At 39.1% G+C, this 18,836-nt stretch overlaps 1 protein-coding gene and 2 non-coding genes across 3 annotated transcripts in view; 1 reads left to right on the top strand and 2 right to left on the bottom strand.

The window, feature by feature from the left end:
* Nucleotides 1-18,836, bottom strand: part of LOC117992983 (venom acid phosphatase Acph-1-like) — a 520,874-nt gene that overhangs the window by 180,013 nt on the left and 322,025 nt on the right. The window lies entirely within an intron of this gene.
* Nucleotides 7,202-7,275, bottom strand: TRNAM-CAU (transfer RNA methionine (anticodon CAU)). Its single transcript has one exon. It is a non-coding gene; the product is annotated as a tRNA-Met (tRNA).
* Nucleotides 8,431-8,503, top strand: TRNAI-GAU (transfer RNA isoleucine (anticodon GAU)). Its single transcript has one exon. It is a non-coding gene; the product is annotated as a tRNA-Ile (tRNA).

Raw genomic sequence — 18,836 nt, 5'->3', positions numbered from 1 at the left:
AAAAAATACTCGGTGAGAGAAGCGTGAAAGCTTATTGATAATTAAACAAAATGATGAAATTTAATAAGTGAAGTGCCTTAATTTGCCCACGGAGGCAAGGAGAATGTTTGGGAAGGTAGTCAAAGCTAACCGTCGTGATTGTGTAACTTAAATTTGGTTCAGCGGCGTAATTTGTGATGTGCGCAGTGTATCGGTCAAAGAAACAGGTTCTCACATAGCCCAAACCCTCCAGCAAGTTGAAGTGACAGTGAACAATCCATGCATGTCGTACTGGGTTGAGCATCCGTCAAAGAAACAGGTTCTCACATAGCCCAAACCCCCCCGTAAGTTGAAGTGGCAGTGAACTGGGTTGAGCATCCGTCAAAGAAACAGGTTCTCACATAGTCGAAACCCCCCAGCAAGTTGAATTGGCAGTGAACAATCCATGCCTGTCGTACTTGGTTGAGCATCCGTCAAAGAAACAGGTTCTCACATAGTCGAAACCACCCAGCAAGTTGAAGTGGCAGTGAACAATCCATGCCTGCGTTCCTACTGAGTTGAGATTTGGTACCACAGCATACCTACAAGTACCTAGTGGGGTACCGACCGATGGACCGTTCATATTATAGAGTAGGTACCTAACGTGAAGTGGCTGAATGAGGATGCCTCAAGACTGGATGTAGAAGACAGACATCCACAGGCTAAAATGATAGATAATGATAATAGTGCATCTCGGATGAATCATTTTGTGCAGCGATGACTGGATGTAGAAGACAGACATCCACAGGCTAAAATGATAGATAATGATAATAGTGCATCTCGGATGAATCATTTTGTGCAGCGATGACTGGATGTAGAAGACAGACATCCACAGGCTAAAATGATAGATAATGATAATAGTGCATCTCGGATGAATCATTTTGTGCAGCGATGACTGGATGTAGAAGACAGACATCCACAGGCTAAAATGATGATAGATAATGATAATAGTGCATCTCGGATGAATCATTTTGTGCAGCGATGACTGGATGTAGAAGACAGACATCCACAGGCTAAAATGATAGATAATACCGTACCGCTGTGGATTTGAGTATTGGGTGCCAGATACCACACGGGCACTGCGTTGCCGCTTCAGGAAAAAGTGTGGTGTTGAAACGCACCACTCTCCCCCGCTCCCAAGTCCGCTGCGCGTGCGGTGCGACGACGCACGACACAACGCATCGTGTGGAATGGTACAGCGATTTCTATGTAGGAGGCCGCAGCGGCACCGCTCAGGCGCACCACCAGCGCAACGCATTGTGTGGCTGCATCCTAAAGCGATGTTAGTTGCCACGCATTTGCTACGAGATCAAAACCATTCAACTGTGAATCGAACTCGCACACGAAGGGTTCCGTACCATCGTAAGTACAATAAATAACACGTTTTAATTTTTGGGGTTCCGTACCTTAAAAGAAAAAAAGGAACCCTTACAGGATCACTTCGTTGTCTGTCTGTCAACAAACCTATAGAGTACTTCTAGAACCATGAAATTTGGCAGGTAGGTAGGAGGTCTTAGGTATATTAATATCACCTATCACCATTTTAAACAATACCCGCACGTCACCCGCGTACGGGGCGTCCCCACCCCAATTGCCATCTCGTCCTGTCGCGTACTATAGGTCCAAAGGTTATTGTTGGGCGTTGATAAGTCAGTCAGTGAGGAAGGTCATTTATTTTTGTATAGTTAGTTAGACAAGTATTTTATATGTATAAATCAGTAGGCCATATTATGAATGCGAAAATGTGTACAAACAACAATTGTTGGTTTGTTGGGTTGTTGGTTTGTCCCTCAATCACGTCGCAACGGAGCAACGTATCGATGTGATTTTTGCATGGGTATAGTTAAAGACCTGGAAAGTGACGTAGGCTACTTTTTATTCCGGGAAATCAATGAGTTCCCACGGGATTTTTAAAAACCTACATCCATGCGTGCCAATTCGCGGGCATCAGCTCATCATAACTGAATCATGAAACTGATCATAAAACTGAATTTCGAATTTAAACTTGTAAAACGGCAAAATTACAGTTTTCCCGAAAACCTACTGTAAAGAAGTCGTTCTGTAATCCCTCGGCGGATATCTGGGCCCAGCATTATTTGCATATCTCTGACTCCCTCGGGCCCTTTGATGTCTTTTATTGTTCCATGACTGTTCTAAATTCGAAAAGTCCGCGTATTCCTTGTCTACATTATAAAGGAAAAATTTGAGAGTATGTGACAGGTCGAGATGGCAAGCGGGGTACGAGGCGGGGCGATGCCCCGCACGTCACCCGCGCTAACCCGCACCGAGTTAGCAAGGAGGCTGTGTGGGTGTACGGGGCGTCCCCACCCCGATTGCCATGTCGACCTGTCGCGTACTAGGTCAAAGGTAAAATAGTTGGGCGTTGATAAGTCAGTCAGCGAGTCAGGACATTTTATTTTTTGTATATTTAAACAAGTCTTTTATGTATAAAAAGAACAAAAAATGAATTTCGAGTTTAAACTCGTAAAACCGTAAAATTACAGTTTTCCCGAATAAAGATTCCTTCTGTAAAGAAGTCGTTCTGTAATCCCTCGCCGGATATCTGGGCCCAGCATTATTTGCATATCTCTGAGTCCCTCGGGCCCTTTGATGTCTTTTATTGTTCCACGACTTTTGATAAAATGTTTCATGATATTTTATTGTTAAGTGATATTACTTTTTAGATAGATAAAAAACAAAACATGATATAAACAAGATAAAAACAAGGAAACTAAAAACTTAAAACAATTTTTGCACAAAATATCATCTGATCTTAAAACAGACACAGGCACTCACGTACACATTCATATTCATATTCATATTCATATTCATATTCATATTCATATTCATATTCATATTCATATTCATATTCATATTCATATTCATATTCATATTCATATTCATAGTCATATTCATATTCATATTCATATTCATATTCATATTCATATTCATATTCATATTCATATTCATATTCATATTCATATTCAGTCATATTCATATTCATATTCATATTCATATTCATATTCATATTGAATTGTGCTTAAAGGCCGCCTTATTGATTTACCCTCTAACAAATAAACATGGAATAGCGGTGGATTAGTTATACTCTGTTTTGTCTTTTTCCTTCAAATGTCAAATTACTGATGACAGAGAAAGACAAAACAGAGTATAACTATTCCACCGCTATTCCAGGTTTATTTGTTAGAGGGTTAGAGTTTACATGATGCTCGCGACTTCATCCGCGTGGGCTTAGGTTTTCAGGGTTCCGTATTTTATCCGACCCTGATTCACTGGCTGGGTCGCGGGCGGATGTCGCTGGCTGGGTCGCGGTTGATTGCTTCGGTGTTCCCGTGACCCAGTCGCCAGGCTGGGTTTTAGTGGGTACGTCGGTCGCGTCTCGGCCGGCGAGTCCCACGTACCTTCCTTCCAGTTGGCTAGTTGGAAAGGGTACGGAACCTAAAAGCGGTAGGTATTTACAACGGAACAAAACTAATATATCTGCTTTTCGGACAGAGATGAGCAAGCTTTTGCTTAAATTTCAAGTCAGTCGTGGACCGTAGTCGTCCAGGTGACCCATTTCCGGAGAAACGTTTAAGCGTAAATAAAATAGCCATTTGCATTGCTCGACGAATTGAACCACGGAATTAGAGTGGCCTAGATACCGCAAGCCCTCCGTCCAGACTCCAGTGTGCCCGAAATTTCACCGGAAATGCCCAAGTCCACAAAGCTGGGGGTCGACAAGGTACGTCCATCAATAAATTGTAAGCAATAGGGTTCGATCCCCGGCACGCACCTGTAACTTTTCGGAGTTATGTGCATTTTTGAGCAATTAAACATCGTGAGGAAACCTGAATGCCTGGTTCTCCATAATGTTCTCAAAGGTATGTGAAATGTAAAAAACCGCACACACATACTGAGAGAAGACCCGCGGGGTGATTACGTTGCAGTAGCGACAGCAACGCGACAGCAGTAGCAATGCGACAGTTCATACATAGTCCGATAGAGGGTGAACTAGAGCTCGATTGCTGTCTCTCTTCTTCTTCTTCTTCTTATTTAGCTTTGTGGCTATTGCCGTCTCTCTGTAGCTGCTGTTACGTGTGACGTTTGACAGCAATGATCGCGAGATTTACGCCTGTCGTGAGATTCGTAATCACCCCGCCGTACTCTGTAGTGAGCCGGCAATGAGTTGGCCATGATGATGATGACTAAACGACGCGCGTGACGTCATCATAGATAGGAAAACATAGGCACGTCTAATTTCCATCTATTTAATGAATATGCGGCATCTAGCTATCCCAAGGCAATGGAACGTTTCCCGGGGACGCTACACCAATTGTCGCTGTTAATGAAAAGGATTCCGAATTATTTCCGGGATTCCAATGTCATTATTTTTTGAAAAGAGTTTGATAGCCCAGTAGTTAAGACTTTGGTCTTCTATTCGGGGGGCCTGGGGCTTGATCCCGAGCACTCACCCGCGACTTTAAGGTGGGTCTATGCTAGACGAACCGAGCACGAGCGAAGCACAAGTGGAGCCGTTCTCGGCTTCGTCGTTCGTGGCGTCAAGTGTGGACGTACAACGAACCTACAACGATCACTGTCCTCGAGCGCGAAGCAAATCCCTATGTGTTCGTCAAAAAACCGACAACAGGCGGAACGCAGTCGAGAACGACCGAAATGCTCGCAGCGCGCTCGTTCGAGGCTTGTAAGTCGGTCCACACTAGACGAATTGTGTTCGGCTCGTGCTCGGTTCGCCTAGCGTAGACCCACCTTTACGGAGACTGATAAGAGTCGAGCGTTTTAAACTATTAAATATGGCTATTTTTGAAATAAACCTTCAGATATAAATCTAGTACTGTTCTTTTCCATAGGGAGCATTTTATAAAAGGAAAAGGTGACTGACTAACTGAGTGACTGACTGATCTATCAACGCACAGCTAAAACTACTTACTGGACGGATTTAAGATGGACGGACTGAAGAAAGAATTTTTGAAAATTCTACCCCTGAGGGGATGAAATAGTTAAAATAATTATGAAATCATCCCTAAGGGGGTGAGTGTCATAATTGTTGTGGTAACTTAATGAGGTTCCTGTTTGGTGGGCTAGTTGATTTTGTAGTAGCTAGGTTAGATGGTCGGTCTGCGAGTCACTAGAAGAGGTGATGTGGAGGCGACCTAGGTAGGATTAGTTAGGATTGTCTGGTCTCATTGGAGACGTTGGTTGGTGGACTCATAATTAGTGAGAGTTGCTATAGTTATAAGTTGAGGGTAGTTTGTGTTGTCCCTCGTAATACGAGAATATTGTAAGTGCGCCCACGAAGGCTCGGTTAAACTAAAACGTTGTTATCCTGACTTATTCCGATTAATCATCAATCATCATCATGTTATGAAGGTCTGCAGCTTTGCCTTCACATACATATATAGACTGCTAAAATCTAACCCTTCCTTTTGGCTTTGCTGTAGTCGGTTATAAAAGTATGGAGCGCGCTTGGAAGACACTTCTCTAAACGGGAATTAGACGGACGGATTCGCAGAGACAATTCGGTAAACGGCCGCCATTTTATTTTACCGTCTTGCACGTAATTGAATTTACGCGGCAAGTCTGTTGGAAATTCTTGTCTATTCTTGCTTAATAATGCTAGGCTCTGTGAGGTTTTTATATTTATTTAAATACTAGCTTATGCTCGCGACTTCGTCCGCGTGGACTACACAAATTTCAAACCCCTATATCACCCCCTTAGAGGTTGAATTTTTAAAAATCCTTTCTTAGCGGATGCCTAAGTTATAATAGCTATCTGCATGCCAAATTTTAGCCCGGTCCGTCCAGTAGTTTGAACTGTGCATTGATCGTTCAGTCAGTCAGTCAGTCAATCACCTTTTCCTTTTATATATTTAGATAGATGACACAGGTTTGTAAATTTGGAATTTTGTTTCGATACTAGCTGATGCCCGCGACTTTCTCCGCGTGGACTTAGATTTTTCTAAATCCCGTGGGAACTCTTTGATTTACCGGGATAAAAAGTAGCCTATGTGTTATGTCAGGGTATACGCTATCACCAGTCCAAATTTCAGCTGCGTCCAGTAGTTTTTAGTTAGTAACAAACACACACACACACACACAGACACACACTCAAAAAAAAAAAACAATCTTTTGCCTGTATTAGTTTCACTAAATATACATATACAGTGAGGCAAGCCGCAGGATAGTCATGAGCGGCACTTCTAGTGTTTCAGGCCAAGATCTTCTCTAGGTCACTGACTCGGCAAACTAAGTCGATACTATACTCGGATCTCTTAAGGGTGTCTTACAAACGCATCGAATTCTGACTGTCTCGAAAATTTACTAGCTCACCAATGATTCGATTGTTTTGTAACAAGTAATAAATCAATACATATTTAAACTGATATTATAAAGCGGTAAAAGTCAGATTTTGAGTTTTCATGTAGGGAAACAATCTTTGAAACTAATGTTCCAATTCTGAACTTTTTTTTAGTGTTCGAAAGCTATATTATCCCTGAGTGCTATAGGTTTTAAATCATCGTGAAAAATGCGCAGTTTCTGCAGGTCACGTGGACAAAGTTGCGGGCAAAAGCTACTAACTGATTGACTGATCTACCTTACACAGCTCAAACTTCTGGATCGATCGAGCTTAAATTTGGCATGCAGAGAGATTGTATAACGCAGACATCCGTTGACAAAGAATTTTAGAAAATTCAACCCCAAAGGGGGTAAAATAGAGGTTTGAAATTAGTGTATTTCACGCTTTAAATTATATTGAAAAATGCGTGCTTTTTGTTGGTCTCGCGGACAAAGTCACGGGCAAAAACTAGTTAAAGGATAAACTGAAATAAATCAACGTATTAACCCATAGGATTTAGAATGTTGAGATTTACATACAGGTTTTCGCTATAATGTTTACCTATAACAAGAAAGGATATTTAGATATCCTACCCAAACGAAGCGGGGGCGAATCAAATATAGTAAAACAATAACTTCTACTTAAAATTCTTCTGCTTGAGTCATTCTGGTTTTAATGCTCAAGCGCCGGGATAACCAACCCTTAGGTATAAAATTATGTGCGGCACAACTTACAAAATAAACGTTTTTGTTTCTTTCTTTAATTTTTTTTTTTCAATAAAATATTTAAAAATGTGGGTATTCAAAAATGATGATTTCATGAGTTATCCGCTCGGACAGGGAATTGAACCCTGAACCTTTGGATCATGAGTCCAACGCTCTAACCATTTGAGCTATCCGAGCTATGTGTAACCTTGCCAATACTGCCATTAGATGCATCGATTTTGTAAGAAAATCAGCTAAGTACGAAAGTACGACCCCCCACCCCCCCCCCCGGTTCTGTTGGATTAGATTGGATTGGTTAAGAAAGTACCACTTATTCGTGTTTACATTTAATTTTTGGAATTAAAAAATAATATCAAAAGTAACGAAAACTTGCGTATGCACCATGCTAATTTATATTAAAAAAAAAAAACGGCCAATTGCGAGCCAGGCTCGCGCAATGAGGGTTCCGTACTACAGTTGTATTTTTTCGACATTTTGCACGATAATTCAAAAACTATGATGCATAAAAATAAATAAAATCTGTTTTAGAATGTACAGATGAAGACCTTTCATATGATACCCCACTTGATATAGTCACCACTTCGAAAGTTGAAAATACTAATTATTAGTTCATGATCGCAATTTTTTTTTTTTTGTGTGATCTAACCCTAAATTCACAGTTTCCGATTATTCACCAAATGTCAGCTATAAGATATACCTACCTGCCAAATTTCATGATTCTAGGTCAACGGGAAGTACACTGTAGGTTTTTTGACAGACAGACAGACAGACAACAAAGTGAGTCCTATAAGGGTTCCGTTTTTCCTTTTGGGGTACGGAACCCTAAAAACAATCAAGATATACCTAGTTCTTCTTTTATTTTAAAATCATCTACCTAATCATGTAAATACAAAAAACACGCTTTTGATTCCCTGGTGCTCATGCTTTGTTTTTATTACCTTACATAGGGAATTTATTGGATACAATAATGGCATTGATAAAACTCGTTCCTAGCCTTTTGTCCAGGATTTGATCCCCATGGAACTAGTCTGTATTGAATCGAAGACACAAAATATGTTTTTAGGGTTAAGTTTGAAAGGAAAAAAAAAGAACGCTTAAAAGATCACTTCATTGCCTGTCTGTCTATCTATCGTATCTGTCATATCGTATCTATCTATCGTATGTTTTCCCCCTTGATCTAGAATTATGAAATTTGGCAGGTAGCTATGCCTAACAGTATAAGTAAAGGCAAAAATTCGAAAACCATGAATTTGTGGTTGCTCTTGACTTGAAGGTAGGTACTTATATTGAAAGTTTTGCATTAGATTGCAATAATAAGCGATACATAACACAGCCCGGATAGCTCAAACGGCAGAGTGTTCGACTGATAATCCGAAGGTCCAGGGTTCAACTCCCTGTTCGGGCGAAGAATTTATTTCTCGCACGTTTTTGATGGCGAAATAAAAGTTAATTTTTACTAATTTTTTTGTATTATTTCTTAGCTAAAAGTAAAGAAATCGTAGAAGTTCGGAGTAACGCGAAAGCGTCATGTTTTGTTCGACTTTTGATATTCTAATGTTTGGGTGTGTGGAAGTCTTTACTAGAGATCTAAATTCAGTATGAATGAATAAATGAATTAAATATGCTTTATTGTACACAAAAAGCTAAATGCAAATATTCAAAATATAAACTTAAGAACTTACCAGTAGAGTCTACCAGTTGATGACGACGTGGAAATATAGATCGGTAGGTACTAGGTATGTCAGCAAAAGATCGCACGGGATTTTATCGTAGCGTGTGTAGTTACCTTAAATATCGCAGAGATATATACCTACGATCTAAACCCGTAATTCTTATCCCTGGAAAGCTACCATTTGGCTTGAAATGAAATGAAAAGAGAACATACTGTATTGTAGACCATTATACGTAACATTAAAGAAAATAACTGTAGACTAAAATTGTACAAAAGGCGGCCTTATCGCTAAGATGCGACGTCTTCCAGGCAACCTAGAAAATAAAATAAAATAAGATTTTATGGTTAAAGGTACACTGAAACAAACAAAGAATAAAATATTCATTTAACTATTTCATCATCATAATCGCTGCCCACTACTGAGAACGCGTCGGAGACCCATATTTAGTAGTAGGCCAGCGATTCACCATCATCATCGTCGTCAACCTATACACGTCCACTGTTGGACATAGGTCTCTTGTAGGGAGTTCTATACGCCACGGTCTTGACAGTCCAGCAGTTCTCTGCAACTCATTTAAAGTCGCCTGTATACCTAGTGGGGGGTCCGCCAACGCTGCGCTTTCCAGTGCGATGTCACCGTTTTAGCACCTTTAGACTCCAATGGCTATCGGGTTTCCGAAATACATTGTTGGGGTCTTAATTTAAAAAAAAATCTTTTTTATTCAAATAAACATTTACAAGTACTTTCGAATAGTCGGATGCATACCACTGGTTCGGAATACCTTTTCTACCGAGAAAAACCAGCAAGAAACTCGGCGGTTGCTCTTTTCAAATATTTGATATAGGTACAAGATTATGCCATGTATAAAATAGTATTTGCAGTCTTGTGCGTTGCTGGAACGAGCTGCAGGTCAAATCCACGCTCTTTTATCATTTAGATAATCTTCAATTGTGTAATATGCTTTTTTCAGGAGCATATTTTTAATAGATTTTTTAAACTTGTGCAAGGGTGAGTCCAAAATAGTTTTGCGGGATTTTATTATAAAAGGTAATACCAATACGCACAAATGACTTTTGGACTTTCCTGAGGCGGAAGGCGGACTTAAAATGTATACTAAAGTAGGTACCAGCTGTTCTTGAATGTACCATTTTTTTGTATATGTATAACTAGCTTATGCTCGCGACTTCGTCCGCGTGGACTACACAAATTTCAAACCCCTATTTCACCCCCTTAGGAATTGAATTTTCAAAAACCCTTTCTTAGCGGATGCCTACGTCATAATGACTATCTGCATGCCAAATTTCAGCCCGATCCGTCCAGTAGTTTGAGCTGTGCGTTGATAGATCAGTCAGTCAGTCAGTCAGTCAGTCACCTTTTCCTTTTATATATTTAGATATTATGTACCTACCTACAACAGATTTGTAGAGCACAGTCTCTGTCGTAGAGACCGATAAAACGTCATATAGGTATAAGTGACAGAGACAACGCTCTACAAAGCGGAAATGTCATTCTAAAGGCCGATGTACTGTACCTACATTATAGTGATATTGTATGGGCACAACTTTTAAAAATGAACGTTTTTTTTTCTTTCTTTCTTTCTTTCTAACTTTTTACCAACATAGAATTAAGTAGTGCAAGAACTCATTCGATTGAACAATAAAGGAAATGAGAAATGTCCAATTACTGGTATTCGGTCCTCCATTTTTCTTTTGGAAATGAATTTCACCCCAAAATATGATGAAAAGTTGACGCTGTTCCAAGATAAAATATTTTCGTTTGGAATTACTTTTCTTTTCTTTTGATTTTGATAATTGAAATTTATTTTCTTTCATATTTTGGGTGTCAGAATACTTATCTAAATATCTTTGGTGATGGAGATATTAAAAAGTTTACGTCTGAAATTAATTTAAAACTATTTTACTAATCCCTATTTTTATAAATACTTGGAAAACGTTTTTTAACTAGAAGATGCCCGTGAGTTGTTCTGCGTTAAATGGATTGACTTATATATTACTTCGTAAGGACAGGGCCATTGAACAAGCAAAATGGCACCGACTCATTGGTCCTAAAATGTTTATTTAGCACCAATGCAACCTCAGTGACGTCTGGATTTCAAACGGGTCGTTCATTCCAAAACCGTGAAAAATTTTGTTCGCTTAACCATTTAAAAATTCCGTGAGTTTAATTATTTACTTAGATATTTATCTCATACAAACAATATCGGGATCGTCACTATCAACATACGGACAAACAGACGCACTTTCGTATTTAGAACACTAGTAAGTATGGATGATATGGATTTGAATCCGAAGATTTATTTAAAATCAGTTCTGAAATCAGTAAAATGTATTTAATAAAGAGAAACACAGTTCTATGTTGCAGTCAAAGTTAATAAGATAAAATATTCTATCAACTAAATAAATCACGGCACGGGTCTCCACTCAGAGTGAGAAGGATTTTGGCCGTAGTCTATCACGCTGGTCAAGTGCGAATTGGCAGACTTCACCTTTGAGAACATTATGGAAAACTCTCAGACATGTTTTCTCACGATGTTTTCATGTCACGTTAAAGCAAGTGACATAACTCAGAAAAGTTAGAGGTGCGTGCCCGGGACTGAACCCCGATCTCAGATTAGGAGGTGGACGTCCTAACCACTAAGCTATCACATGCTTACGGAAATGATAAATCACTACAAAACAAAATATAGTAAATAGGTACTTAATGCATGAAAATCCATTGTTTAATAAACAATGAACCAAAAGTTTAATTTGCTATAATCCGCTGAAACAGGTCGAATCTGTATGGTGTAACATGCAGCATGCGACATGCACCGCTCGCCCTCCCACTGCTAAACATGCAGGAAAAGCCAGCCACCAGGCAAGCAATACGCACCACCACCACCACGCAAATCCCAAAGCACACTCTACGCACGTTTCGCCCCGACACCGGAGCATTCTCTAGGTCTCTCCTGAGGAGGATACAGATTCGACCTGTTTCAGCAGATTATAGCAAATTAAGCTTTTGGTTCATGGTATATCATGGATTATGAACATTGTTAAATAATATAAACAAACGTTTATAGAATTAAACAAACAATTTCGGGTTGGAAAAATTATATTATATTATGCTTCTAATTTGCACTAGAAAACACGCTATCCAACGCTTTCCCGCAACAAAACAAAACGTATAATGGCTCTAATTATGCTGATTTACAAGGATATTTAAATCTATACTAATTTTATAAAGAGATACTATGGGCCTCATAAAAAAGCTCAGAGTCACTCAGCGGGCGATGAAGAGAGCTATGCTTGGAGTTTCTTTACGTGATCAAATCAGAAATGAGGAGATCCGTAGGAGAACTAGAGTAACCGACATAGCTCAACGGCGTTGCGAAGCTGAAGTGGCAATGGGCCGGTCACATAGTTCTTACAAGCGATAGACGTTGGGGTCCTAAGATGCTGGAATGGCAACCTCGCACCGGAAGACGCAGTGTTGGAAGACCCCCACTAGGTGGACGGACGACATCAGACGAGTCGCAGGGAGCCGCTGGATTCAGGCGGCGCAAGACCGTGGCGTGGCGTATTTTCAAAAATCCTTTCGTAGCGAATGTCTATGTCATAATAGCTATCTGCATGCCAAATTTCAGCTCGATACGTTCAGTAGTTTGAATTGTGCGTTGATAGATCAATCAGTCAGTCAGTCACCTTTTCGTTTCATATATTTAGACTAGATTATGCTCGCGACTTCGTCCGCGTGGACTACACAAACTTCAAACCCCTATTTTCCCCCCTTAGGGATAGAATTTTCAAAAATCCGTTCTTAGTCTACTTCATAATAGCTATCTGAATGCCAAATTTCAGCCAGATCCGTCCAGTAGTTTGAGGTGTGCGTTGATAGATCAGTCAGTCAGTCAGTCACCTTTTCGTTTTATATATTTAGACTAGCTTATGCTCGCGACTTTGTCCGCGTGGACTACACAAATTTCGAACCCCTATTTTCCCCCCTTAGGCATAGAATATTCAAAAATCCTTTCTTAGTCTACTTCATAATAGCTATCTGAATGTCAAATTTCAGCCAGATCCGTCCAGTAGTTTGAGCTGTGCGTTGATAGATCAGTCAGTCATTCAGTCACCTTTTCGTTTTATATATTTAGATTATGAACCTTTTCTTAATAGCTGCTCTATCGTTTATGTAAATATCCCTAGCTCATTTCAAATAAATTAACACAACCATAAAACGTTTCGCTACATAATTATTCTAACACCAAAACCGTTGATTACATTCGATGTGCGGTTTTGGAATACAGTGATTTTGGCTAGTAGAACATTTCTGTATATCACACCCGTGATTTTATCGTTTCAATTATCTCTTCTCTAATTAATAGTAATCATATTTTTCAATTAATATTTAGTCTAAATACATAAAAGGAACAACGAAAATTACAGGCACTCGTATATAATTACATGTAATTCTACGGCGCTAATTACAGGAGTAATACTAATAAAGATGGCTGTAAACTTGTTCAGTTTTAGGTAAGGGTACTCTGGCTATTTGGAAACATCCAACTAAATGGAAATCTACATTTATAACAGGAAAAGGTGACTGACTGACTGCCTGACTGATCTATCAACGCACAGCTCGAACTACTGGACGAATCGGGCTGAAATTTGGCACGCAGACAGGTATTATGACGTAGGCATGCGCTAAGAAAGGATTTTCAAAGTTTTACTTTTTTATAATATATAATTACTAGCTTATGCTCGCGACTTCATCCGCGTGGACTACGCAAATTTCAAACCCCCCTATTTCACCCTCTTAGGGGTTGAATTTTCAAAAATCCTTTCTTAGCGGGTGCTTACGTTATAATAGCTATCTGCATGCCGAATTTCAACCCGATCCGTCCAGTAGTTTGAGCTGTGCGTTGATAGATCAGTCAGTTAGTCACCTTTTCCTTTTCCTTTTGGCTATCCTTAACACAGATCTAAAAATCTAGCTAGGATAGCCAGTTCTTGATCTTGTAACATTCTTAATATTGTATATGCTTATTCCAACAAGCACGCAAATTGTTCAAGATCAAATCCATGTATGTGTGTAACTAGATGATTGAAAAATAAACGTTTTATTTACTTATTTATTTATATTTTTAGATATTCCCTTATCTTTTTGTCGATAACTGATAAATTATACTTTTTTGGAGTTAGCTGCTTTAGAATAAGGACAGCAGGACGAATCTGTGTGATATCTCCGGGGATTTCACGAAATGTCAGATCACATCACATTACCTATAACGCTATACTGAAAGTGGTAATTATTCAATTAGACGCGACAGCCAATTTAAGCATCTGCCGTGAAGATTTATTTGCTTAAAATTAAATTTATTACAATTTCGGCTCTCAGCTTAAATATGGAATCCTTATTAATTCTTACCTCGTGTTTACGACTAAACGACTTCGAACGCGTGGATTTACGTTTTTCAAAATCCCGCGGAACTCTTTGATTTTCCGGGATAAAAAGTAGCCTATGTGTTAATCCAGGATATAATCTATCTCCAATCCAAATTTCAGCCAAATCCGTCTAGTAGTTTTTGGGTGATTCAGTAACAAACACCCAAACATCCACACTTTCACATTTATAATATTATATTAGGATTAGGATTATATAAAAGGAAAAGGTGACTGACTGACTCACTGATTAACTGACTGATCTATCAACGCACAGCTAAAACTACAGGACGGATCGGACTGAAATTTGGCATGCAGATACCAATTATTACGTAGGCATCTGCTAAGACAGGATTTGTGAAAATTCAACCCCTAAGGGGTGTGAAATTTGTGTAGACCACGTGGACGAAGTCGCGAGCATAAGCTAGTATAAATATAAGCAAATCTAAAAAGCAAGCTTCAGTAAGCAAATAACTGAAAATAAACGCTGTTATTTCTTCACAGTTCTGATTAAACTAGTTAGCGTCTAGCCAGTCTTGATTAGGGGCTCGGATTATCTTTAAATAGCGCTTGCGATAAATTACTTTGAAGACGCTTATGGACGGGTTAGTTCTTACCCGAACAAGTATAGACGAAAGAGTACGAGGTATAGACAAAAGAGTACGACGAAGTATAGACGAAATAAATAAAAATCCGTTTCAAAGCCCTTGAAAGCGCTGGGTTATTGGTAGCGTGCTAGGGTTATATTCCTTAACAGATATTCAGCAGAAAATATTATGTAGGATTATGCACTTTAATTAATCACATTTTAAAGCGGTAGCAGTGTTAGCCGAGTGGTTAAAACGTCAGATTTCTATTCGGGAGGCCAGGAGTTTGATCCCGGGTACGCACCTCTAATTTTTCGGAGTATCAGTATAAATTATCACTTACTTTTAAAAACATCGTGATGAAACTTGCATGCCTGAGAGTTCTCCATAATGTTTTAAAGGTGTGTGAAGTCTGCCAATTTTGTACTGGGCCAGCGTGGCAGACTATGGCCTAAACCCTTCTCATTCCGAGAGGAGTCCTGTACTCAGTGGCCAGCGATGGGTTGATCATTATGATGATAATAATAATAATAAACATTTTATTTTCAGATATTTCATCCATAAAGTGTTAGCAACAGTAGACCTTATTAACTATGTTAGTAACTAAATTAGATTTCACAGCATTAGAATCAAATATTCTAGAAAACTAGGTATTTCATCTTTGATCTCAGTTGTTAATCGGAGATTGTGTACTGCAGCCTCTCACAGAGGCTGCGCTCAAGTATGGCTAAGCAAATACCAATCGATATAACGGAACGATGTTTGCCTTATAACATTTTCAAATAACGTTTCTGTTTGCGTTACAAGCTAGAGGTGGATGATTTCACAGGTAGCATGTGAAAAATCATATGAAAAGCATTTTCATTCAGAGTTTAACCAGAACGCTAGAAAAAACTTAACGTTATTATTTACCTAAACACAATCCAATGCCAACAACTATTTGCTTTATATTGGATTTGCAAAATACTAAATCACTAAAACTGCAAATAGTTTTAGTGATTTAATGTTTTAGCGTAAAACTACAATTAGTTTTAGTGATTTAGTGTTTTGCAAATCCGCAATGTATAGCGTGCAAAATTCGGGTTGATGCCCCACCTACGACGCGGCATTGACTCCGAGTGACCTATTCACGCAACGTTCGTTGACCTTTAGCGCTAATCAGATGTTTCACTTGCAATACATTGTGAATTTTTAAAAATACAGGATTTCGTTTTTCGAGTTTTTTTATAGGTATCTCATCAGTATTCAATAGTACTATCACCTGTCTTCGTTTTTGCAAGCATTCTGGTTACACCCTGTATGTAACACTTGCTATCTTTAGATTAGATTTCATAAAATTAGAATCACATATTCTTGAAAACTAGGTATTTTATCTTTCATCTCAGTTGTTAATGGGATATTGTGTACTGCAGCCTCTCACAGACGCAGCGCTTAAGCATGGCTGAGCAAATACCGACCGATATAACGGAACGATGTTTGCCTTATAACGTCTTCGTTTGTGTTTGCGCTACAAGCTAGATGTCGATAGCATGTGAAAAATCATATGAAAAAGCGGTTTCATATATCACACCTGCTATCTTACTAAGGGTATTTCATCTCGGATATTGTTTACTATATGTACTGTGAGAGACAGACGCATTGCCTCTGATATAACAGCCCATAAGGAATAGTTTGTGCGACAATCACGAAATGGTCGCACTGTACAATTTCGTGATTTCTACATTAAACGGCCAAGCCACGTGAAATCTAGAAATTATGAAATTCCAAACCCCTGCCAGGAATCGAACCCGGGACCTCCCACTAATAAGACCACAGTGCTTACCACTGGGCCAGAGAGGTCTTCAAGGAGGTTTCATGTACCACTTTGACATGGGGTCAATCAGTACCTCAGTACCCTTATTATAAATGCGAAAGTGTGTTTGTTTGTTGGTTTGTTGGTTTGTCCTTCAATCACGTCACGACGGTGCAACGGATTGACGTGATTTTTTGCATGGGTATAGATAAAGACCTGGAGGATGACATAGGCTACTATTTATCCCGAAAAATCAAAGAGTTCCCGCAGGATTTTGAAAAATGTAAATCCACGCGGACGAAGTCGTGGGCATCAGCTAGTGGTAAATATTTAGAGATATTTTATTTGTGTCGCACAAGATAATTATTTTAGAGTTACTAGATTAATACTTGCCTAGGATAGAATTAGACGCTTGTCTAATTGGCAGAATAATCGAAGCATGTACCTAAGGTATAGCTCGGGATCATAATGTTGAAATCAGTGTACCTAACAAAACTCTTCAGGTTTTAGTTCGTTCACTCTTTCAATTTGAATATTATTTTCATTGTTTATTGTAATAAAACGAATCTAAACATAAAAATTACAGATCGAAAATATCATCTAAACCATCGCAACGAGGCAGGGTGCTGGGAACGCTGGCAGCGTTACCTCGTTGAATGGCCAGACTAATATGCTGACCGAGGTAACTGCCAGCCCTCCGGTCCCCCGTGGATTCCGCGAGACGGGATGAAAGGTCCTTTAAAAAGGATCCAGCATCCTCGCCCCACGAACCCATGGGCTCCACCCCAAAAGGCACAAATATGAAACTATATATTATTTTAAAACGAAACATTATTTTCTCTAGATAAAGACTAAAATGGCTAAAGGGTAGATACCATAAACTTTAGTTTCTGGAATATAATACTTTAGTCAAGAAAGGTTACAATATTAGGTCTATTTTGATATGAAGTGTTATTTTAAGATTGGTTAATGAAGAAAATATTTGAGACTAGGTGATGCCCGCGACTTTGTCCGCGTGGATTTAGGTTTTTAAAACTCCCATGGGAACTCTTTGATTTTTCGGGATAAAAAGTAGTCTGAAAAGCCTATGTCCTTCCCCGGGATCGGAGCTATCTCTATATTAAATTTCATTAAAATCAGTTGAACGGGTGGGCAGTGAAAGGCTAGCAGACAGACAGACACACTATCGCATTTATAATATTAGTATGGATAGTATGCATGAATTATTTCTCTGAATGGTGCCCTAATAGGAATATTGTTTTATTTATTTATTATTAATTAGGTTTTTTAAAATCCCGTGGGAACTCTTTGATTTTCCGGGTAGCCTATGTCACTCTCCAGGTCTTTATATAAACCCATGCAAAAAATCACGTCAATCCGTTGCACCGTTGCAACGTGATTGAAGCACAAACCAACAAACAAACAAACACACTTTCGCATTTATAATAAGGGTACTGATTATGGTAAATCTGAATGATGGTATTCCATAAATTATCGTTTTCCCCTCTTATCATTTTTAATTTTCGAGGAGATTCATTAAACAGTTTGAGAGTCTCTGATTGTCCCCAATATAACTTCGCAGATTGCAATTAATTCCAATTTTAGCGATAGCCCGAAAATGTTTGCAATTTCCAAAATTTAATTACTATTAACTAAAGCCTTGGTCAAACACAGCGCGTGGCGGCGGCTGCAAGGAAAAACGCTGCATTGAAATAGTCGTCGATGGTGTCAACTGTTTGAGGCCCACTACTACCACAGCTAGCAAAAACTTAGCGTTATTGTTATACTACCTAAACACAATTCAATACCAATAACCATTTGCCTCATTTCGTAGTTTTAGTGATTTAGTATTATTCAATGCCCGCAATGTATAGCGTGCAAAACTCAGGTTAACGACCTACGACATGGCATTAACTCCGAGTGGCCTACTTGCGCAACGTACGTTCTAGCGTCAGTCAGATGATTTATTTAAAATATATCGTAAAGTTTTACAAAATAATAGGTTTTTTAAATTTTATTTTCGCGGTTTTTTGTGGTATCATATCAGTGATTTCATTACTATCACCTGTCATCGTTTTTGCCAGCGTTACGGTTACATCCTGTGTACATGTTTTCAGATACAACAGTCGGACCAGCTGGGCCCCGAGCAAGACATCCCCTCGGAGGAAGATCTTCCTTACGGAGGAAGATCTTATTGTTACGGTCAAGCCTACTTACTACACACTGCTCCCCGTACACTATGAAG

Source organism: Maniola hyperantus, chromosome 22, assembly GCF_902806685.2.
Source record: "Maniola hyperantus chromosome 22, iAphHyp1.2, whole genome shotgun sequence".
Classification (NCBI taxonomy): Eukaryota; Metazoa; Arthropoda; class Insecta; order Lepidoptera; family Nymphalidae; genus Maniola; species Maniola hyperantus.
This window is presented reverse-complemented; position numbering and strand designations above follow the sequence as displayed.